Source organism: Lactuca sativa, chromosome 2, assembly GCF_002870075.4.
Source record: "Lactuca sativa cultivar Salinas chromosome 2, Lsat_Salinas_v11, whole genome shotgun sequence".
In the NCBI taxonomy this organism is placed as follows: domain Eukaryota; kingdom Viridiplantae; phylum Streptophyta; class Magnoliopsida; order Asterales; family Asteraceae; genus Lactuca; species Lactuca sativa.
Genome location: NC_056624.2, coordinates 103,112,317 through 103,136,189, shown reverse-complemented (window position 1 = coordinate 103,136,189; position 23,873 = coordinate 103,112,317). Strand labels below are relative to the sequence as shown.

The 23,873-nt window shown below is 38.2% G+C and overlaps 1 long non-coding RNA gene across 2 annotated transcripts; it reads right to left on the bottom strand.

Moving 5' to 3' along the window:
• Positions 1 to 18,704: 18,704 nt before the first annotated feature.
• LOC122196458 (uncharacterized) lies at positions 18,705 to 22,330 on the bottom strand. Of its 2 annotated transcripts, XR_006188044.2 has the most exons (5): positions 22,262 to 22,330; positions 21,515 to 21,767; positions 21,228 to 21,348; positions 20,356 to 20,432; positions 18,705 to 20,255 (listed from the first exon to the last, which is right to left on the bottom strand). It is a non-coding gene; the product is annotated as an uncharacterized LOC122196458 (long non-coding RNA). The 2 variants fall into 2 exon arrangements; XR_006188043.2 differs by lacking the exon at positions 22,262 to 22,330 and having other exon boundaries at positions 21,515 to 22,222.
• Between the last annotated feature and the right edge of the window lie 1,543 nt (positions 22,331 to 23,873).

Sequence of the window (23,873 nt, the reverse complement as noted above, 5' to 3'; positions counted from 1 at the left end):
GCACAACCCGAAACCCGAATTTTAGTTTGAGCGATTTTTGGCCTACGCGACCTAAATGAGATTTGAAGATCTCATTAATAGGAACTAAACGGTAAAAAGATAGACGAAAACGGAGTTTGTATGGAGGAATTATGAATTTTTCGCGGTCACTTAACAGTATAATCTCCTCCTACTGTTAAATTTAAGATCGGTCGAGAATTTGCCGACGGAGTCAAAATGAAAGTTGTAGAACTTATTTTTAACTACACGTGGATATAAATAACGTCAAAAACGGAGCTCGTATGTGAAAGTTACGGGTTCTAGAAGTCGGAAGTGTGCTGTGCGAAAATGGGTGATGTGGCACAATCTTGGCCATTGCTTTCTCCCCAAGTCTTGCAACTAGATGGTGACATGTGACACCAAGTTCAACAATTTTTCACCCTATAAATAGAACCTATCTCACCCTCATTTTCTTCATACCTTTCCCATTCTTTCTTCTCTTTACTCTCTCTCTCTCTAAAACCTCTCTCTAGCCCAGAAACCCCCCGAAAAGCCTAGGGAACCTCCCTAGCACGAGGCGGAAGCCCCAGAGTGCTCGACGGCTCCGAGAAGTATAGATTTTAGGCTCGATAATGCTGCTCCAAGCAAAGCCCGGTTTTCTATAAAACCCGCTACAAGTGAGCTACGCCTACGCTATTTTTTAATATAGCTTTTATTTAATTATAGTAACGTTATTAGGAACTTATAATAAGTACTTGGGATATTATTATGGGTTATATAAGTATTTTTTAACACTTATATAATAGTAATAATAGCTAGACTATTAATTAATCTCGGAGAATAATAGACTAAACTCTAATGGTAATAATACTAGGTTTCGTCGAAGGAATTTTTTTTTTAAGAAGCGAAGCGCTGTCTGAGTTCGGAATCACCACTTTTTCAAGTGAGTGCATAGTTACTTTCATCTTACATATAGATATGAAGTATTTTATATAAATTACGTGCCATGTGTGCATATTATCTGAATACTTGTTGTCTATGCTAGATGAACGATTTTAAACATGTTTTAAATGATTTAAACTGTATATGTATTTTATATCTACAAAATGTGTTGGGGATGAAACATGGGTAGATGAAATAGTTGGTGTATGATGAAATAAAATGATGAGAGATAGGTGATGATAGAAAGGTGACGATATATAGGTGATGATGAATCAGTGATGTAGGATGAGCGATACCATAACCTTGACCGGCAATTTGGCGATGTAGTCATCTACCAAAGTATAGATGGCGACCACAGACTATTCTAGATGACCCCTTGGAAACACCAGCAGGCTCATGACCTGTAGGTAATGAATTACGAGTTCAGGCGATGTTATAAAAACGTATTCATGCGATGATACTCTAACCCGTTACTATGAATTACGAGTTCAGGCGATGTTGTAACTACGTATTCATACGATGATGCCCTAACCCTTGTTGGGCACGTATTGAGGGAGTAATCCCTGAATCAATATTGTATATGTGATGTAGGCGATGATCCTTAGGGAGAGCCCTTAGAAACAAACATATAAGGAAATGCGATGTAAGGAGATGAGAGGTAAATATGATGTAGGAGACGACCCTTAGGATAAATCCTTAGGAAAGGTACTTAGGAATAAAGAAGATAATGGGGATGGGTAATTGGGTTAATTATTTGATGATTAAACATAATAATTATATTATTGTGGGTTGAAAACCCTATGTACTCACCAGGTTTCCCAACCTGACGCATTTAGTTTACTTGTATCACAGGTGACGATGTGAAGTTACATTACACTGAGAGATTAAGGAGATATAGATTACTAGTGTAAATGAATGTAAGTTATGTTTATGCTTATGTTTCTGTATTGACGATGACATCCCAAATGTTTTAAAATGAATAAACAAAATCGGTCTTTTCTGGCCGTGTAAATGAATCCGTAGCGTTTTTATTAAAAGAGATACTCTGATTTTTATAAAGCATAAACAAAATCGGTCTTTTCTGGCCGTGAAAATGGGGATGTCACAGTTGGTATCAGAGCATTAGTTTAAGCGAACTAGGAATATGGATTTATTTCTAGACTTAAACTTAGAATGCTAAGCAATGATTGTGAGGAGTGTGTCTTAGGTAATACACCTGAATAGACACAAGCACTAGCTTATTTAGGGTAAATGTCTAACATGCTTTTATGTGCTAAATGATTTATGATGCTTTATGATACTAAATGTATAATCGGATCTATGTTCTGTTGCCGACCGGATCTGGAAACTTTATGTGTTTAGATTTCTAAACGTTTGATTACGATATTAGAACTGACATATAACTTTTCGGTGTGACAATGAGATCTATACGTCTTTCGTAAATAAAATATTGCCTATCTTAAACTTCTCACCTCGGTACACCAAACGTCTGCTAGGGTGTACAAAACGTCATGGTGAAGACAAACTAGGAAATATCCGAGGAAGATGACAACATGAGCCTAAGAATGTGATGGGTCATGCATCGGTCGTTGCGCCTGCACCCGAACCTATCACAACGGTAGAAATTCAGGAAGTGATGCGAACCATGATAGACTCAGAAAATAGAGGAAATGAGATGGCTTATGATAGTGAATGATACCTATCGGAAGACATCAAAAGAGAGATATCTTGCCTTTAGAATACGTCTGATAAAATAGCAATACGTCTAGAGAAGTACGATACATCTGAATGTACACATTTGATTGGCGGGATGATAGAACGATTGGTGTAATTCCTAAAGTTTTCCTATCATCTGGAATTTCCATCACCAACCGAGTTGAAGCAGAATTGATGATTGAATATACGCATGGAAGAAGTCCTAGTAGAGTCTAGGGAAATTTTTATGATTATTTGGACACACTCGTATGTGTTAAATTGTTTTGTGATTTTAGGACTTGGGGACTGCGAGACAATACTTGGAACGAGTATGAGTAGGTGTGAAAGGTAGTAGATGCATATACTACCGGAAGCACAGGACTCGCGCTTGGGTCAGGGAAAGTCACAAGGTTACCAAGAAGCCAATAACTGATTCCGTTTTATTCAAGAATGTCGTTACCATCGTTTCGGTAATGACTAAGAAGATTGTTGTTATTCCGACCCTAGTGGTCATATCAAATTTAGTCAGACTACGATGAGTATGATACGTGGTTCAGAGAACCAAGTTCGATGTAGCATCTAACTTAAACCAAAGGATTGAAATGAAAGCTAACCAAGGAGATTAGTAGAAGTAATTGCGATGATTGTTAAAGAAGTTGGTAGCTAGAAATGCTACATGTTGAAATGTGATTGTATCACATTAGAACATGAAGGAAGGTATAGTCTGTTCTGGAATATTTACTCTAAGAGACCTGGGTCTGAGCATTGCAACATACGATGAAAGGTCATTAGAACGTGACACATCAGCCTATTATAGTAATCAAATATTCTTATCTTAAGTTTGTTAAGAAGAAGAAGGAGTCTCCATTAAGGATCGAGACCATGACTTGAAGGTCATAATTTGGAGTCTAATGTGAGATAAGGAGCAAGTGCAAGATCAAGCACCGTCTGCAGTCAAGGAGTCCAAGAGTTAGAAACTTGTTCGAAGCAACATAGAAGTTACGATTATTACCTAGGATGAAAAGATAACGTACGGAGTCATTATACAGCCCTGTTTTGTTGATAATTACGGGATATAATCATCGTAAGGGGGAGATATTTGTAACACCCGTAGATCCGAGCTAGTCAATTTAGAGATAATAGGGGTCGAAAACGACTTTTCGACAAAAGATTATTTAGAATAAATAATCTTAACCAAGATGTAGAATATGTCTCAATAATTCAGTACATATAAAGAACGCCAAAATCCGAGTTATAACGAAGAAGTTATGGCCCGTGGAAGTTTTACGACAAAACCGACACGACACCGGGAGACGTAAATAGTGAATTTACGATGGAGGAATTTTTAGTATTAGTGATCTAAAAGAAGTTTTAGTATACATTCAACCAATAACATACAAAAAGAGAACGCCCAAATTTGACTTCGTATGAAGAACTTATGAATTTTCTAAGATTTGGCATAGCAGTGCACGACCGGAAACTCGGATTTTAGTTCGAGCGGTTTTTGGCCTACACGAACTAAATGAGAGTTGAATATCTCATTAATAGGAACTCACTAGTAAAAAGACAGATGAAAACGAAGTCTGTATGAAGGAATTATGAATTTTTCGTGGTCACTTAACAATATAATCTCCTCTTACTGTTAAATATAAGATCGGTTGAGAATTAGCCGACGGAGTCAAAATGAAAGTTGTAGACCTTATTTTTACCTATGCGTGGATATTTAGAACGTTAAAAACAGAGCTCGTTTGTGAAAGTTACGGGTTTTAGAAGTCCGAAGTGTGCTGTGCGAAAATGGGTGATGTGGCACAATCTTGGCCATTGCTTTCTCCCCAAATGTTGCCACTAGATGGTGACATGTGGCACCAAGTTCATCCATTTTCACCCTATAAATAGAACCTCTCCCACCCTCCTTTTCTTCATACATTTACCATTCTATCTTTTCTTTACTCTCTCTCTAAAACCTCTTTCTAGCCCCGAACCCCCCCCCCCCCCCCCCCCCGAAAAGCCTAGGGAACCTCCCTAGCACAAGGTGGAAGCCCTGGAGTGCTCGACGGCTCCAAGAATTGGCTCGGGAACGCTGCTCCAAGCAAAGCCCGGTTTTCTATAAAACACGCTCTTAGTGAGCTACGCCTACGCTATTTTTTTAATATAGCTTTTATTTAATTATAGTAACGTTATTAGGAACTTATAGTAACTACTTGGGCTATTATTATGGGTTATATAAGTATTATTTAACGCTTATATAATAGTATTAATAGCTAGACTATTAATTAGTCTTGGAGAATAATATACTAAACTCTAGTGATAATAATACTAGGTTTCGTCGAAGGAAATTATTTTTTTAAGAAGCGCAGCGCTGTCTGAGTTCGGAATCATCACCTTTTCAAGTGAGTGCATAGTTACTTTCATCTTACACATAGATATGAAGTATTTTATATAAATTACGTGCCGTGTGTGCATATTATCTGAATACTTGATGTCTATGCTAGATGAATGATTTTATACATCTTTTAAATGATTTAAACTGTATATGTATTTTATATCTACAAAACATGTTGGAGATAAACATGGGTAGATGAAATAGTTGGTGTGTGATGAAATAAAATGATGAGAGATAGGTGATGATAGAAAGGTGACGATAATTAGGTGACGATATATAGGTGATGATGAATCGGTGATGTAGGATGAAAGATACCATAACCTTGACCGGCAATTTGGCGACGTTGTCATCTACCAGAGTATAGATGGTGACCACGGACTATTCTAGACGACCCCATGGAAACACCAGTAGGGTCATGACCTGTAGGAGCTAAATTACGAGTTCAGGCGATGTTGTAACTACGTATTCATGCGATGATACTCTAACCCCTTACTATGAATTACGAGTTCAGACGATGTTGTAACTACGTATTCATGCGATGATGCCCTAACCCTTGTTGGGCACGTATTGAGGGAGTAATCCCTGAATCAATACTGTATAGGCGATGTAGGCGATGATCCTTAGGGAGAGTCCTTAGAAAAAAAACATATAAGGAAATACGATGTAAGGAGATGAGAGGTAAATATGATGTAGGAGACGACCCTTTGGATAAATCCTTAGGAAAGGTACTTAGGAATAAAGAAGATAATGGGGATGGGTAATTGGGTTAATTGTTTGATGATTAAACATAATAATTATATTATTGTGGGTTGAAAACTCTATGTACCCACCAGGTTTCCCAACCTGACCCACTCAGTTTACTTGTATCACAGGTGACGATGTAAAGTTACATTACACTGAGAGATTAAGGAGATATAGATCACTAGTGTAAATGAATGTAAGTTCTGTTTATGCTTATGTTTCTATGTTGACGACGACATCCCAAATGTTTTAAAATGAATAAAAATACATTTCTTCTGAAATGCTTTGATAATTAAATTATCATGTTTTTGGGGGAACAAATTCCGCAACGTTTTTATTAAAAGAGATACTCTGATTTTTATAAAGCATAAACAAAATCGGTCTTTTTTGGCCGTGAAAATGGGGATGTCACAGTTGGTATCAGAGCATTAGTTTAAGCGAACTAGGAATATGGATTTATTTCTAGACTTAAACTTAGAATGCTAAGCAATGATTGTGAGGAGTGTGTCTTAGGTAATACACCTGAATAGACACAAGCACTAGCTTATTTAGGGTAAATGTCTAACATGCTTTTATGTGCTAAATGATTTATGATGCTTTATGATACTAAATGTATAATCGGATCTATGTTCTGTTGCCGACCGGATCTGGAAACTTTATGTGTTCAGATTTCTAAACGTTTGATTACGATATTAGAACTGACATATAACTTTTCGGTGTGACAATGAGATCTATACGTCTTTCGTAAATAAAATATTGCCTATCTTAAACTTCTCACCTCGGTACACCAAACGTCTGCTAGGGTGTACAAAACGTCATGGTGAAGACAAACTAGGAAATATCCGAGGAAGATGACAACATGAGCCTAAGAATGTGATGGGTCATGCATCGGTCGTTTCGCCTGCACCCGAACCTATCACAACGGTAGAAATTCAGGAAGTGATGCGAACCATGATAGACTCAGAAAATAGAGGAAATGAGATGGCTTATAATAGTGAATGATACTTATCGGAAGATATTAAAAGAGAGGTATCTTGCCTTTAGAATACGTCTGATAAAATAGCAATACGTCTAGAGAAGTACGATACATCTGAATGTACACATTTGATTGGCGGGATGATAGAACGATTGGAGTAATTCCTAAAGTTTTCCGATCATCTGGAGTTTCCATCACCAATCGATTTGAAGCAGAATTGATGATTGAAGATACGCATGGAAGAAGTCCTAGTAAAGTCTAGGGAAATTTTTATCATTATTTGGACACACTCGTATGTGTTAAATTGTTTTGTGATTTTAGGACTTGGGGACTACGAGACAATACTTGGAACGAGTATGAGTAGGTGTGAAAGGTAGTAGATGCATATACTACCGGAAGCACAGGACTCGCGCTTGGATCAGGGAAAGTCACAAGGTTACCAAGAAGCCAATAACTGATTCCGTTTTATTCAAGAATGTCGTTACCATCGTTTCGGTAATGACTAAGAAGATTTTTGTTATTCCGACCCTAGTGGTCATATCAAATTTAGTCCGACTACGATGAGTATGATACGTGGTTCAGAGAACCAAGTTCGATGTAGCATCTAACTTAAACCAAAGGATTGAAATGAAATCTAACCAAGGCGATTTGTATAAGTAATTGTGATGATTGTTAAAGAAGTTGGTAGATAGAAATGCTACATGTTGAAATGTGATTGTATCACATTAGAACATGAAGGAAGGTATAGTCTGTTCTAGAATTTGACTCTAAGAGACCTGGGTCTGAGCGTTGCAACATACGATAAAAGGTCATTAGAACGTGACACAACGGCCTATTGTAGTAATCAAATATTCTTATCTTAAGCTTGTTAAGAAGAAGAAGGAGTCTCCATTAAGGATCGAGACCGTGACTTGAAGGTCATAATTTGGAGTCTAACGTGAGATAGGGAGCAAGTGCAAGACCGAGCACCGCCTACAGTTAAGGAGTCCAAGAGTTAGAAACTTGTTCGAAGCAACATAGAAGTTACGATTGTTACCTAGGATGAAAAGATAATGTATGCATTCATTATACATCCCCGTTTCGTTGATAATTCCAAGACGTAATCATCGTAAGGGGGAGATAATTGTAACACCCGTAGATCCGGACTAGTCAATTTAGTGATAATAGGGGTCGAAAACGACTTTTCGACAAAAGATTATTTAGAATAAATAATCTTAACTGAGATGTAGAATATGTCTCAAGGATTCCATACATATAAAGAACGCCAAAATCCGAGTTATAACGAAGAAGTTATTGCCCGTCGAAGTTTTACGGCAAAACCGACACGACACCGAGAGACGTAAATAGTGAATTTACGATGGAGGACTTTTTAGTCTTAGTGATCTAAAAAAAATTTGTATTATACATTAAACCAAGAACATACAAAAAAAGAACGCCCAAATCTTACTTTTTATGAGGAAGTTATGAATTTTCTAAGATTTGGCACAGCAGTGCACGACCCGAAACTCGAATTTTATTTCGAGTGGTTTTTGGCCTACGCAACCTAAATGAGAGTTGAAGACAGACAAAAACGGAGTATGTATGAAGGAATTATGAATTTTTCGCGGTCACTTAACAATATAATCTCCACCTACTGTTAAATTTAAGATCGGTCGAGAATTAGCCAACGGAGTCAAAATGAAAGTTGTATATCTTATTTTTACCTACGCGTGAATATAAAGAATGTCAAAAACATAGCTCGTTTGTGAATGTTATGGGTTTTAGAAGTCGGAAGAGTGTTGTGCGAAAATGGGTGATGTGGCACAATCTTGGCCATTGCTTTCTCCCAAAGTCTTGCCACTAGCTGGTGACATGTGGCACCAAGTTTAGCCATTTTTACCCTATAAATAGAACCTCTCCCACCCTCATTTTCTTCACACATTTACCATTCTTTCTTTTATTTACTCTCTCTCTCTAGCCCCGAAACCCCCCCCCCCCCCCCGGAAAAGCCTAGGGAACCTCCCTAGCACGAGGCGGAACCCCGGAGTGCTTGACAGCTCGGAGAAGAAGAGCTTTTCGGCTCGGGAATGCTGCTCCAAACGAAGCCCGGTTTTCTATAAAACCCGTTGTAAGTGAGCTACACCTACGCTATTTTTTAATATAGCTTTTATTTAATTATAGTAACGTTATTAGGAACTTATAATAAGTACTAGGGCTATTCTTATGGGTTATATAAGTAATATTTAACGCTTATATAATAGTAATAATAGCTAGACTATGAATTAGTCTCGGGGAATAATAGACTAAACTCTAGTGGTAATAATACTAGGTTTTGTTGAAGGAAATTATTTTTTTAAGAAGTGAAGCGCTGTCTTAGATCGGAATGACCACCTTTTCAAGTGAGTGCATGGTTACTTTCATCTTACACATAGATATGAAGTATTTTATATAAATTACGTTCCATGTGTGCATATTATCTGAATACTTGTTGTCTATGCTGGATGAACGATTTTATACATGTTTTAAATGATTTAAACTGTATATGTATTTTATATCTACAAAATATGTTGGGGATGAAACATGGGTGGATGAAATAGTTGGTGTGTGATGAAATAAAATGATGAGAGATAGGTAATGATAGAAAGGTGACGATAATTAGGTGTGGATATATATGTAGTGATTAATCGGTGATGTAGGATGAAAGATACCATAAACTTGACCGACAATTTGGCAATGTAGTCATCTACCAGAGTATAGATGGCAACCACAGACTATTCTAGATGACCCCTTGGAAACACTAGCAGGCTCATGACTTGTAGGTAATGAATTACGAGTTCAGGCGATGTTATAACTACGTATTCATGCGATGATACTCTAACCCGTTACTATGAATTACGAGTTCAGGTGATGTTGTAAATACGTATTCATACGATGATGCCCTAACCCTTGTTGGGCACGTATTGATGGAGTAATCCCTGAATCAATATTATATATGCGATGTAGGCGATGATCCTTAGGGAGAGTCCTTAGAAACAAACATATAAGGAAATGCAATGTAAGGAGATGAGAGGTAAATATGATGTAGGAGACGACCCTTAGGATAAATCCTTAGGAAAGGTACTTAGGAATAAAGAAGATAATGGGGATGGGTAATTAGGTTAACTGTTTGATGATTAAACATAATAATTATATTATTGTGGGTTAAAAACCCTATGTACTCACCAGGTTTCCCAACCTGACCCACTCAGTTTACTTGTATCACAGGTGACGATGTGAAGTTACATTACACTGAGAGATTAAGGAGATATAGATTACTAGTGTAAATGAATGTAAGTTCTGTTTATGCTTATGTTTCTGTATTGACGATGACATCCAAAATGGATTTATGTATGTGTGGTATGTGATATCTTGGGGAACTCACTAAGCTGTGTGCTTACGGTTTTTGGTTTATGTTTCAGGTGCTTCAGTTTTCAAATGGAAGAGCTCGAAATGATTCCAGTGTACACACCACATGTTTCCACATTTTGTGATTTACACTCGGGTGTGTCTGAACTCAAACTGAGCATTTGGTAAAGTTTTCCAAATAAATGACATAAATATTCTTTCAAAAGGTAAAAACAAGTTTTCTACTGCAAGAAAGGTGTGGTGCATGCAATCGACCGAGCTCAAGTAAGTTTCTCCCAAAATACCCATACATGTTATCTGGTGTGATTTGATTTATGAATTTGTAAATTGCATGCTAGTTGGGGCTAAGGATATACTCAATTTTGCATGACAGAATGCAAGGAGAGATGCGTTGTATGCCTATTTTATGAGCTTATAGACTTGCATGCTAGTTTTGATTAGCCAGTGATAGGTTGGCTTGTTATGTGATACCTGGTAGCCTAGGAAGCATGGGATGATGGTTTGGGTATGATTTGAATGTGTAAGGCAATCAATAAAGGGAGTCGGAGCTCCTAGTATGAGTTAACCCCCATCACCTAAGAGTTCCACATAGCATAAATCAAGTAACATCGTACGATGATGACCTAACCCTTGTTGGGCACATATTGATGGAGTAATCCCTGAATCAATATTGTATATGCGATGTAGGCGATGATCCTTAGGGAGAGTCCTTAGAAACAAACATAGAAGGAAATGCGATGTAAGGAGATGAGAGGTAAATATGATGTAGGAGACGACCCTTAGAATAAATCCTTAGGAAAGGTACTTAGGAATAAAGAAGATAATGGGGATGGGTAATTAGGTTTATTGTTTGATGATTAAACATAATAATTATATTATTATGGGTTGAAAACCCTATGTACTCACCAGGTTACCCAACCTGACCCACCCAGTTTACTTGTATCATAGGTGACGATGTGAAGTTACATTACACTGAGAGATTAAGGAGATATAGATCACTAGTGTAAATGAATGTAAGTTCTGTTTATGCTTATGTTTCTGTATTGACGATGACATTCCAAATGGATTTATGTATGTGTGGTATGTGGTATCTTGGGGAACTCACTAAGCTGTGTGCTTACGGTTTTTGGTTTATGTTTCAGGTGCTTCAGTTTTCAAATGGAAGAGCTCGGGATGATTCCAATGCACACACCACATGTTTCCACATTTTGTGATTTACACTCGGGTGTGTCTGAACTCAAACTGAGCATTTGGTAAAGTTTTCCAAAGAAATGACATAAATATTCTTTCAAAAGGTAAAAACAAGTTTTCTACTGCAAGAAAGGTGTGGTGCATGCAATCGACCGATCTCAAGTAAGTTTCTCCCAAAATACCCATACATGTTATCTGGTGTGATTTGATTTATGAATTAGTAAATTGCATGCTAGTTGGGGCTAAGGATATACTTAATTCTACATGACAGAATGCAAGGAGAGATGCGTTGTATGCCTATTTTATGAGCTTATAGACTTGCATGCTAGTTCTGATTAGCCAGTGATAGGTTGGCTTGTTATGTGATACATGGTAGCCTAGGAAGCATGGGATGCTGGTTTGGGTATGATTCGAATGTGTAAGGCAATCAATAAAGGGAGTCGGAGCTCCTAGTATGAGTTGTAGTATGTGGGATTGGAGTGCTAACTATTCGAATGTTGCTTGATTTATGCTATGTGGAACTCTTAGGTGATGGGAGTTAACTGCTAAGTGAATATGTCAAGTCACATGTGCAAAGGGTCGGATAGTCTAGAGTGATGGATTTGACCCTATTGCGCATATATTTTCTGAGCCTAACCATTGTATGGATGAGTCTGTTACTCAAAGGATTATCTATGCTTTGTTGCATGTGATTGTATTTATGAGGTGGGTGACTGGCATTATGAGGAGTTCTTCAGCAGCTAATGGCAGGGTGAGGTCGGGAACTTAGGAAATCCTAGGGATTTCTCTGGTGGGTTTTGTTGCGCGGGTTAGCAAGTTTTGGTGTATGGATTGAGAAGCTGACTTAGAGGATTCAGAAGGATTCTTGAGGAAAGTATGGATAAGTGTGGAAGGTAGTATTGGACCCGTACTACTAAAAGCACAAGATCTATACTCGAATCGAGGAGAGTCTTGGAAAATCTAGGTATCCTGTGGGATGAGGATTCTTGGGTGTATTAAGATCTTTTGCTTGTTGCTTTGGTATGGTGTTGGGCACTCAAGAATGGAGTTCAGGCTTTGGTTTCGGCTCAGGAGCATGTGTTGAGCCGATCGATGCGGATGCGGGAGTTCATATCATCAGAGATTACTCGCAGTGTTTTGGTTTGGACCTTGGTGATCTTTGGTTCAGCTAAGGAAGGGATTGTGGAGCTCTTTGATGATCATCTCTGGGCCTTTCGGGCCGGGATTATGGTAGGGTAATTGGGGGCTCGTCTGGAGCCCAAAGCTTGTGGATCCCTAGAATCCTTCAGGAAGGAGGATCCTATTGTTAGTTCTTGACATTTGGGATTGGAGGTGAGTTTTACACCATGTCCTCAGGATGGTCGGAGTAACCTAGGAGGAGGAGGTCAGGATTTCCTTCAGATGTTTTGCGGGTATGTCATCTTCTATTTTCTTTTGGGTTGTTATCGTGAATTTGTATCGTGTTGGAGTTTTTCTTGGGTTTGGGTAAGATATATCACGGGTTGGCTTTCTGCTATTGTCTGGTTTATATTATCATGGATTTTGATGTCATCATTCATGCCGAGAGTCTTCGAAGAATCTTCAGAGGATCGTATCTTCTTGAGTGGGTGTCTGCGTGTTTTGTTGTTGTTCTGGGTCTTCGTCGGGATCAATTTAGGGGTATTATTTGGAAGATCTTTGGTCAGGGTCAGCGGGTTAGTTCTCTAGTGAAGTAGGGTTCAGTGGATTTGGCATTTGTTTGGGTATGATCAGTGGTTGTCTATGAAAGAACTTTTGTGTTCAAGCACTACCATTGCTAGGAAAAGAGTGGTAGCGGGAAGATGGTGGTGTCAGTTACGTGAGTTGTTTGGTCATTGGATGTGTCAGGGGAGTTGTATTTTCGCATGGACTGTAGACGGTTAGGGTTCAGTGATTCTTTGTGATTGGAAATTGTGGTGGATGCTCATCAGTGCATGGCAAGGGTTGTGGTTTTTAGTTGCAAGCATAAGAACTTAAGGAATTGGTATGATATCATGGGAAGTGATTTGGATTATCAGACTGGTTAAGATTTCAAGAGTATTCTTTAGGATTTCAAGAATTGGGTGATCATCGAGTTTGGTTAACAATGGAACGTTAGTATTGATTAGAGCAGGTCGTAGGTAGTTCATGCTATATGAGGTTGAAGGGTTGGGAACCATCAAATTTAAGGGATGAGAGAGCTTCGTCGGATCCAAGTGGGGGAGAATCGATCAGGTTTTCCGGGAGGTAGGAAGGGAGTGAACTAGGGCAAGTTTCACATCTTGGCCAAGAGGAGGGACAACCTAAGTGGCCGTTTATATTGAGGTTGTACAAGTGGGAGTTCAGGAAACTTCCAACCGCTGGCCGGCATCTTCTTGAGTATGCATAAAAGGTTTGTGGTTGAGTCTAGGTTGAGGCCTTCGGGGGTCTCTTGGGAACCTGGTGGTTGGGCTAAGCGCGAGGCGGAATTCGGATTCTGAGTTGCAGTATTGAGTGTGTGGTCAGTATGTGATGCAGAAAGGTTTATGGGCTGGGTAGCCTTGTTATTTGGACTATTGGGAACCTGGTGGTTGGGATAGGCGCGAGGCTGGTAGACTCGGCGATGGTTTGGGAACCTTTATATCTCGGTCTAGTGAGGGGATCTCTTGATTCAGAAGGTTTTGGGTGAAGTGCAAGTGTAGATTTATGGATCTCGGGTTATGAGTTAAGAATGGGGTTGGTTTTGGTTAAGATATCGAGTTAGGAATCATGAGTGTTTTGTGTAGGATTTCCTTTTCAATGGGATAATGATTGGGGTATCTATATGTCGAGGGTATCAATCGAAGGGTTCAAGGGTAATGAATGGATTCAGTTTTGATGATAGACTAAGCTCTTGTGATTGTACCTTGGATTGGTTCTATTGGTGAAGGGCGTCTAGATAAGTTAAGGCAGTATTATCGATTTGGAACTCCTGTAATGAGTTGCTTGTTTGGAGAATATGTTAGGTCACTTGCATTTTGGGTTAAATAATCTCAGATTAAAATATTTGACACGCAACTCTCATCTGAGTCTAACCGTAGCAAGGATGAGTCTTCTACTCGAAGGATTATCTAAACCTTCTGTCAAGTATGAGTGTTCTGCAGCAATATGTGGTATGTCATTCTGTTTTCTAGTAGGAACCTCAAGCATTAGAAATTAAGTAGTCAGTTGAGAGTTAAGTGGGATGGATTCAGCAATAGTTCAGTATGGGCGGTCTGTTGGGGAGTCAGACCACCTCGAGACTTCAAATTTTAGGTTGAGTAGTCGTGGTAAATACGCGGGGGATTATTGTCAGGTGGTGAAAGGATTCGTTCATCTTCGGGTTGGAGAGCGCTAAGAGGGTTGGTTTCCGTTGCCTTGGGAAGGTTGTGGTATGCTCGGGGTTGTGGTCATATTGCTTAGGTTGTTTGGCATGTCGGACGACATTTAATTTATGTAGGGGAGAGTTGTAATGCCCCGTTTCGAATCATTTCCCTTTTCGGGTAGGTGATCAGGGATTGGGTATTAGCAGGCTTAATACCCATGAAAATTTGAGATTTGGGCTTATTTGGAGGTGGACGATGTAATTTGGATAATCCGGGTATTCGATTTGTGTTTTGCAGTCAAAGAATACTTTGGTAATTTGTCAGTTCGGGATTTTATGGAAATTGGATGTTGGTTTGGGCTATTGTAAGGCAGGTATGGGTTGATTAAAGTGTAGAGCTTCTCGGTACCTTTTCAAGGATATATGGATCGGCGGAATCGGATTTATAACGAAGAAGTTATTGCCTTTAGAATATGTTAGGGTTTGAGGGGAAACCCTAGTACGCGGGGCATACCTAGGAGTATGCGGGACGTACTGATGCGAAGGATATTATGTTGGGCGTAACGTTTTGTACGCTTAGCGTACTGCAAGGGTTAAATTGGGGTTGCAATACCTCGTACGCTGGGCATACGAGGAGTATGCGGGGCGTACGAGGGGTAAGGAAAAACCCTAATTTTGGAATGTGTACCCTATATAAACTCATTAAGTCTTTGTGGCTAGCCTCTTTACCAACCCTCAAGTCCCCAAAACCCTACAAATCATCCCTTAGCCTCCATGGTTGTGTTTTTGAGCTCATGGTGTTCATCTTGGTGTGTTTTGGCTCACATTCGAGAAGATGGAGTTTGGTGCAATGTTATCAATCAACGAAGAGCTTGTGGATCTTGATTATGTGCTTCATTTCCAGCTGTTTTGTGTTAAAAGCTTTGATCCTGTTCATTGTCGGCTTAGATCTATTTTGTATGAGTTTTGGTCCCCTTTTGGCCCCAAGAATGAGATCTAGTGGTTTGGTACCACTCCAGGAGCTATGAGTTGTCACTCTTGATGTTTCTAAGGTTCTTGATGTATAAAGTTGTCTCATTTAGGGTTTGGAATCCCCCATGCATGAGATGGTGTCCATTTGGTGAAGGTATAATGCTTTATTTTGAAGTTTGGTTCTTTTGGGGCATGCAAACTCACCAAGCCAGTGACTTTATGGTTCTAGACTTTGTGTGGAATCAAATATGTGGTTTGGACTTTTAGACTTAAGAATTAAGAGCTTAATGTCAATTTTGGCTTAATGTATGAGTATGATGGGCTTACAAGTCTATATGTGTAGCGTACAAGCAAAATAGCGAGTACAATTATCGTATAGCTGAATACGCCCAACATACTCAGTCAAGTGGACTTTTGCTTTTGGGCTTCGTGGTTGGGCTACCTTTTGGGCCTGGATGTTTGAATTCTTAATGGGCCATCTGAGTACAAGTGTTTTGGACTAGGAAATTGGTTGGGCTTTATGGTAAGGCCCGTGTAAGTGGTTTGGGCCCAATTTGGAAAATTGGGCCATATTTGGGCCTTAGTAGATTATTTGGCTTTAGGGCCTTTCAGGTTGTGAGTTTGGGCCTTACTCTTGGACCAAGCTAAGTTAGGGGTAAAATGGTATTTTTACCTCGAGTATGGATTTATGGTTATAGATTGGAACCCAATTATTAATTGGGTTTAGTTTTGATACTGACAATTCTGGGAATCTGTCAGCCCGCAGCCAGGGATCGTTTGCGTGATTCGGCAGTGCGAGGTGAGTCTCCTTATTGGATTTAGTGGGTTGAAGGCGTCAATGCCATCTCATGGTTTATATGTTAGGATGCTAGATGTATATTCGACTTTTTCACGTGTTATATAATGGTATGCTTACCGGGCAAGGCCCGATGCCAGGTGGGGCTTGATGGGATATCGTATGCTACTTATCAGTATGTGTTTTTATGCTTACCGGGCGAGGCCCGATGCCGGGTGGAGCCCGATAACTGTATGGGATGCTATAGTCTTTGTGATTATTACATGTGCTAGTAAGGTTATATGTTTATATGTTTATATGATTATGTGTGTATCGGGTGGGGCCCAATGTCAGGCGGGGTCTGGTGATTGACAGATCAGTGATCCGAGCAGGGCTCGATGCCAGGCGGGGCCTGAGACCGAGTGTGGACTCCAGACCGGGCGAGACCCGATGGAGGGCGGGGGGCCAATATTTGATTTATGTATGTGTGGTATGTGGTATCTTGGGGAACTCACTAAGCTTTGTGCTTACGGTTTTCAGTTTATATTTTAGGTGCTTCGGTTTTCAAATGAAAGAGCTCGGAATGATTGTAGTGCACACACCATATGTTTCCGTATTCTGTGATTTACTCTAATTTGATGATGTTTTGATAAATCTTGATTACTTTGGTTTTATGGATATGTTATGTATTAATGATTTATTAATCTAAAAACTAAAATTTTATGTCATTATTTTTGGGACGTTACAACAAATATACATATTTCCCCTAATTATTATCATTTTTCATTATTTTTACATCAAACGTCCATTATTTCTCCTTATTGATGTGTTGAACGTAATTTTTTTTCGTTTGTTCATTTGTTAGTGTGTTAAACAAATTCGTTACCATTATTATATATCATAATTATGTTTATAAATATTGTTATTATTAGTACTATTATTATGATTTTTAATTGTTTGTGTTTTAAATATGTAAAAACAAACGATCTAAAAAGCGTTTTAAGATTCGAATAATGAAAATTAATAATAATAATAATAATAATAATAAAAAAAATTATAAATCTGTCGCTATTTCATAGTTGTTCTGTAGCTATTTTCTTCCGTTGTTAGTTATTTTCTTCTTTTGTTAGTCAGTAGCTATTATATAGCTAATTACCTACGGAATACCTACTGTTTACTTCTGTCGCTTTTTTGTAGCTATTATGTGGCTAATTACCTACGGAATACCTACGGGGTTACTTCTGCCGCTATTCCGTAGCTATTCTGTAGGTAATGTCTAACAAATCCCTACGAATTTATGTTTGTCGTTATTCCGTAGCTATTCTGCAGCTATTCCGTTACTAAATTAGGACATCCTATTCCGTAGTTATTCTATAGGTATTATGTAGGTAATTACCTACATAAATTTTCCGTAGCTATTTTTCTGTAGCAAAACCCCTTGTTTCCTAGTAGTGGGTAGAGGGGCATTGGAGTCGCCGACAAGGTGAGGTAAGTGTGAGGTTGCCAGCGAGGTGAGATGAGCCTCATCAAGGTCACCAGCGTTGTGAAGCGTTCATGTGGAGTGAAGCGTTCATGTGGAATGAGGATAATGGATGCGATTTTGTGAAAAAGAAGCCCTAGACTTTGGACGTCGTTTTGTGCTGAGGATAATGGACACACGTTTGCTAAAAGAATTATAAAATGACATTTGTAGAGGACAAGCGTTTATGATAAGCGACCTCTGTGTTTCTATTTTTTCATTTTTGATACTAATTTTTAGGCACATAAAATGTGTGTCCTCTGTCCTTCAAATTTTGGAAAACTAACATTATTTTTTGGACACACAAAAAAATGCGTATCGTAAATCAGTGTGTGTCATTATTCGTGTGTCATAAAAAGGTTGTTTTCTAGTAGTGTGAAGTTTTCTACTGATGAACGGCGGTGAAATCGTGTCGGAAATGCAGTCGCCGACCAAGAGATTTTGGGATGGTTCTTCGTGTGTGTGACTGTGAATGACGAGCAGTTTAACGTACCAAAGATAATCACTCCCTATGTCAATGACAAGTCGTCGATATAGGGTTAATGAAAATGATGTCATATGCTCTTTCTCGAAAATAAAAAAATAATTATAAGTAATTATATTTGTTGACAACTTGTTGTCGGGATACATTTCACGCGGATTGTCACAATGATATGTCCACGACTTGTCGTCGGTATAGCTTTCCCAAAAACGATGTTTCCTTTTTCTGCAACACGCTATATAAAATATAGAAAGAACAAATTACTGATTATCTCTGTGGTTTGTGAACAATTCCGCGTTACGTCCCTAGGTTTTTTTTTTTTTTTTTTTTTTTTTTTTTTTTTGCACTCGAACAGTCCTTAGGTTATGATTTTGTAACGTCATAAAAAGACTATAATGCCCTTTTTGTATTTTTTTCATTTATTTATTATTATTTCTTTTAACTTTATTTTTATTATTCAATTATTATTTATATTTTACAAATACAAGATGGACCTCCATATTCTTGTCCCTACTTCTCTCATTGTCGGCAACCATTTCCGACAAGCTCCACTCGTCGGAAGCCATTTCCAACCACCTATTCTCTGTTCTCGCCGGTAACCACCATCACCTACCGGAGATGAAGATGAACAACTGCAATAAGATAAAATGGCCCTTTTACCCCCACCCTTTCATCGGTACAATCGACCAACCCCTCCTAAACTCTCCCTCTCCCTCTCTCTTCTCTAAAGTTATTTGCAGAATACAAAATTCATCTCATCTTTTCCATATGTAGCTGCATCTCATCGTTTCTAGAAGTTGTTCAGTGGTTTAGGGATCCACCGGGGACCAAAATCAAAAACCTCTGCACCATCGGAGACCCGTATTCGCCGGTGACCTCACATATCTATGTTGTTGCCACTGGAGTAAACAATATGCCATCAGACCTAGATCTAAACTCTGATTTAGTGTTTGTGTTATTTTTTATTAGATTTGAACAATCATTCATAAGTTAGATACGTTGGTGCTAACACCATTGTTGTTGTCATGAGCCTTTTTCTAGCTCTCACCAATATGTCTCCATCTACCGAAGCTAACACTACCCCCACCCTCCCTTTTCTTTACAACTTCACGTCTCTGGACCCTCTTTATGAAATCAAATTCTTTTATCCGTATATGGATTCTCTTTCTGAATTCGAGATTGAAATTAGATTTGAAAAATGGAGTCATATTAGTTCCAAAGAGTTGTAGGTTTTGGTTATGAATGGGATGTGCGAGGGTTGGTATTTTTTTTGGGTTTGCTGAGATTTTTATATGATTGCAATTGTTCATCTTCATCTCCGGTAAGTGAGAGTGAGAATAAGGGTGGTTACCGATGAGAAGAGGTGGTTGAAGATGATGTCCGACGAGCAGAGTTTGTCGAAAATGAGAGAAGTAGGAGCAAGAAATGGGGTTCCATCTCGTATTTGTCAAATATAAAGAATAATTTAATAATACAAATAAATTTTAAAGAAACAATAATAAATAAATGAAAAAAAAATAAAAATGGCAGTATAGTCCTTTTATGTCTGATAGGGGATAGGGGCGACTGACATTACAAAATCACAACTTAGGGAAGGTCTGAGTAAAAAAAAACCTTAGAGACAAAATGCGCAATTTTTCACAAACCATAGGGACAATTTCAATAATTTGTTATAATAGAAATTATAATTTTCGCAACATATACCGACAACATATCATCATTGGCGGATCCAGACTGAAAGTCAACTGGGGTGCGCTAGTGGGGGAGCATTTTCCAGCAATTTTGCGCCGTTTTCGGTGGTTACCAACGACTATAGCAGTTTCCTACAGCAGTTTCAGGCATTTGCAAGCGGTTTCTTGCGACTATAAGCAATTTGCAAGTGATTGGGAAATTGAAACCTTAATTTCATGATACAAAAGAAATTAAAAAAAAAAAAAAAAAAAACAATTTTTTCTGGGTAATTAATACTTGTCCAAATAAACTAAAAGAATGACATACCTCGATATTGGTAGCTATAGTGGCACCATCTTCCTTGGCAGAATTTCCAAAGGCCAAAGACACTTAGCTCATTCCATCTTCAACATACCCAAATGTGTTTCAGTTACTAAGAAAGTAATTCATAGAAGTTTATCTATGCATATATCAATGGACTTATGAGAAAAAAGTAAACATGCCCTTACATGATGTACTTTGTAGATCAGAATGTATGCTAATAATTTCATATAATTTCTATGGTTATCAATCTTAATTACAAGGTCCTAACTAATAGAAATTTATTTTATATTAAACGAATGACGTATAATTTAATTAAGAAGTTGCTCAAGTATCAAATGATAAGTCATTATCAATCAACCATGTTTTGTAATTGATCTTTGAATCTCACAATTTGAAAGTTTTCAGTTCATAGAAAGCATGATAACATAATAACAATAGGCACCACCATCACGGAATCATTATTAAAGCCTATATATTTAAGGAAAAATGGAAAGATGTTTTCGTCTTGAAGAAAATATTAGTGGTACTTGGCAGTAAACAATCTTATCATAACATAGATGCCATTGATTTACGTTAATGAAAAATATTGTCATTGTAATGTCATCAACGAATTCTGTTATCAACGAATTCAAACAACATCCCGCCATTTTTTAGAAAAGTAAAACAGTGAACAGTCAAAGTCCCCCCTCTTTTTTACTTGATCAACATGTACTTCAAACAAATCCGATTACCAAACCCTGAAACTTAATAAATCAAATATCATTCTAATAAATCAAGAATAGATCAACAAAATTCACCAAAATTAAAAAAGAAACAACTCAATTTGAAGGAAATAAAGAAAACCCACAAAAAAAAACAATTAAAGAAGTACGTACCTGCCTTTGAAGAGTAGATAAAAGAGGAAGAAGTTGGGCGTAGAAAGCAACAATGCTAATTGCTAAGACGTGATTGGCGAGTATAATCAACAACAATATAAGATGCCTTCTTACACCTGAGCTGATAAAACAATAATATGCGTAAAAAAACAAATTAGATTTTAAAAAAGCATAATCACATCTATTATTTGAATCGAACAAATTAACTTTTCAGCAGAAAGAGCATCCATGTAGATTGCAGGCATTAGATTCTCAAATGGTATAATATTTAATACAGATGATTATACCTTTGGAGAAATGTTTTGAAGAAATCCATAGATGGGCTATGGAGGACTGAAGTTGGAATTGCCAGCTCCGAATGAAGACTTATTTGGCTATTGGAATCATCGATTACCCTAGTCTACTTTTCTGCTCTTCATGGGGTTAGGTCAGGAATTGGTGAAAAACCCAACTGTTGACAAAGGGACGAAGAAGGTGGGTGCATATACAGTTAAAATAATGACCTTCTGCTACTTCCGACTTCTTATTCACATATGGAAGCTGGGATCAAAAAAAAAATATGAATCCCTAAATACCAATAATTTTACAAGTCAAAAGAAAACACTTGCAAGATTAACATTTGGAGTACAGTTATAAAGAATTTTTGTAGTTATGTGATGGTTGTGAGTTTCTTGAAGCATGTGTGCAACTTTAGATTGACCAAGCTAGAGAAGAGATATGGTAACCGGTGTACAGTTTCCTGAAGCGTTGTGGTTGAGAAGAAAGAGAAGAGGAAAGCGGTAATTTCTATAGCAAAACAAATAACATGTTACATCTAATGCAACAAGAACTTCAATCAACACCGACTTCAATTAGCATTTGATCCACAATTCATTTTTTAACATATATTTAACATAATCATTTGGCTAAAATGAAGATTAAAACTTAATTCATATCAACTAACAAAAAAATTAAAAACCCAAAATTTGGGTTTTGAACATCAAGAAACCCTAATACAAAATCGAAAGAAAAAAGTTAAAGAAAGAGGAAATTACTGATTCGATTGAAGTGTAGTTAGTAGCTCTCTATGTTTTGGGTTCTTGTTTGAAATCACAGACATGAAGATACGTGGAGATTGTTAAAATATAAAGATATAATTAAATTGTTATTCTCATGTGTAGTTTACATAGTCAAGTTTATGTTGTAGAGATCCTATTTTATCTCCTTAGTTAGCTGCTAATTGTATTCTATATACCAATTGTACCTTGAATGTATTCGAATTTCAAATACAATACAAATCTTTCGATCCCTTTATTCTTCTGCCTCTTTACATGGTATCAGAGCAAGGCTCTCAACCAAGCACTCCGATAACCTCACCACAAAATTCTCCTCCTCCTTCACCTAAACAATCAAACATGGCTGGCAGTAGCGATTCCTCACTCATCTCAAACGTCTTTGCCAAAGACAACATCACTGTCGTCAATTTTCCTTCAACTCTCAAGCTCACATCCACGAATTACTTAGGATGGAAGACACAAATTGAAGCCTTGCTGCAGGGACTTGACCTCTATCGTTTCATAGACGGAACCCATCTCGCTCCAGAACCCAAAGTTGCCGCCGACGGAACATCTAAACCACATGCTGATCATTCAAAGTGGTTTAGGCAGGATCGACTGCTTTTCAGTGCCTTGGTGGGAACCCTATCTCCACCAATCGTACCCCTCATCACAAATGCATCGTCCTCCTATGAAGCCTGGAAAACCCTAGTCGCCACATACGCTTCCCCCTCACGTGGCCACATAAAACAACTTCAATTTCGTCTCAAGAAGATTACCAAAACCTCAGATCAGACAATCACAGAGTACATGCAGACAATCAAAACTGTGATCGATGAGCTTGCAATTCTTGGCAAGAAACTCGATCAAGAAGACATCATTGACACTGTTCTCAATGGACTCGATCACAACACCTACAAACCAATTCTAGATGCCGTCCTTGCGAGAGACTCTACCATTACCTTCAATGAGTTGCACGAGAAACTCATTAATCACGAGCTAACTCTCGCACAACAAGCACCTGCTGCCGAAATTCACCAGCCTGTTACTGCTTTTTATGCTAATAATCAACAAGCTAAGAAACCATGGCCTCCTCGTCAGAACAATTTCAACACTGGCCTTCTACCTACACCACAACAGGCTCATCAATCGATTGGATCTCAACCGTTCCTTGGCAAATGTCAGTGGTGCCATCAGAAGGGACACTCACTCAGCAACTGCTCCACATTTACAAAGTTTTTCCCTACTATTTCTTTACCTATCCCTAACCGTAATGTGCAGGTCAACAATGCTCAAGCGCATCTCATGAATCCTCAACCTCAACAGCCATCTTCCACAGCAAGCTGGTTATTCGACAGTGGAGCCAGTTTTCATGCTACAAATGACCTCAATAACCTTTCAATTCATGCACCATACGATGGCACAGAAGAACTAGTAATTGGAGACGGTTCGTGTTTACAAATCTCTTATATTGGCTCAACAATCATTCACACATCACACACAAAACTCATTCTCAAAAACGTTCTCTATGTTCCCTTATTATCTCGCAATATTATTTCCATCTCCAAACTATGCATTGATAATTCGTTTCTAATAGAATTCTATTCATTTG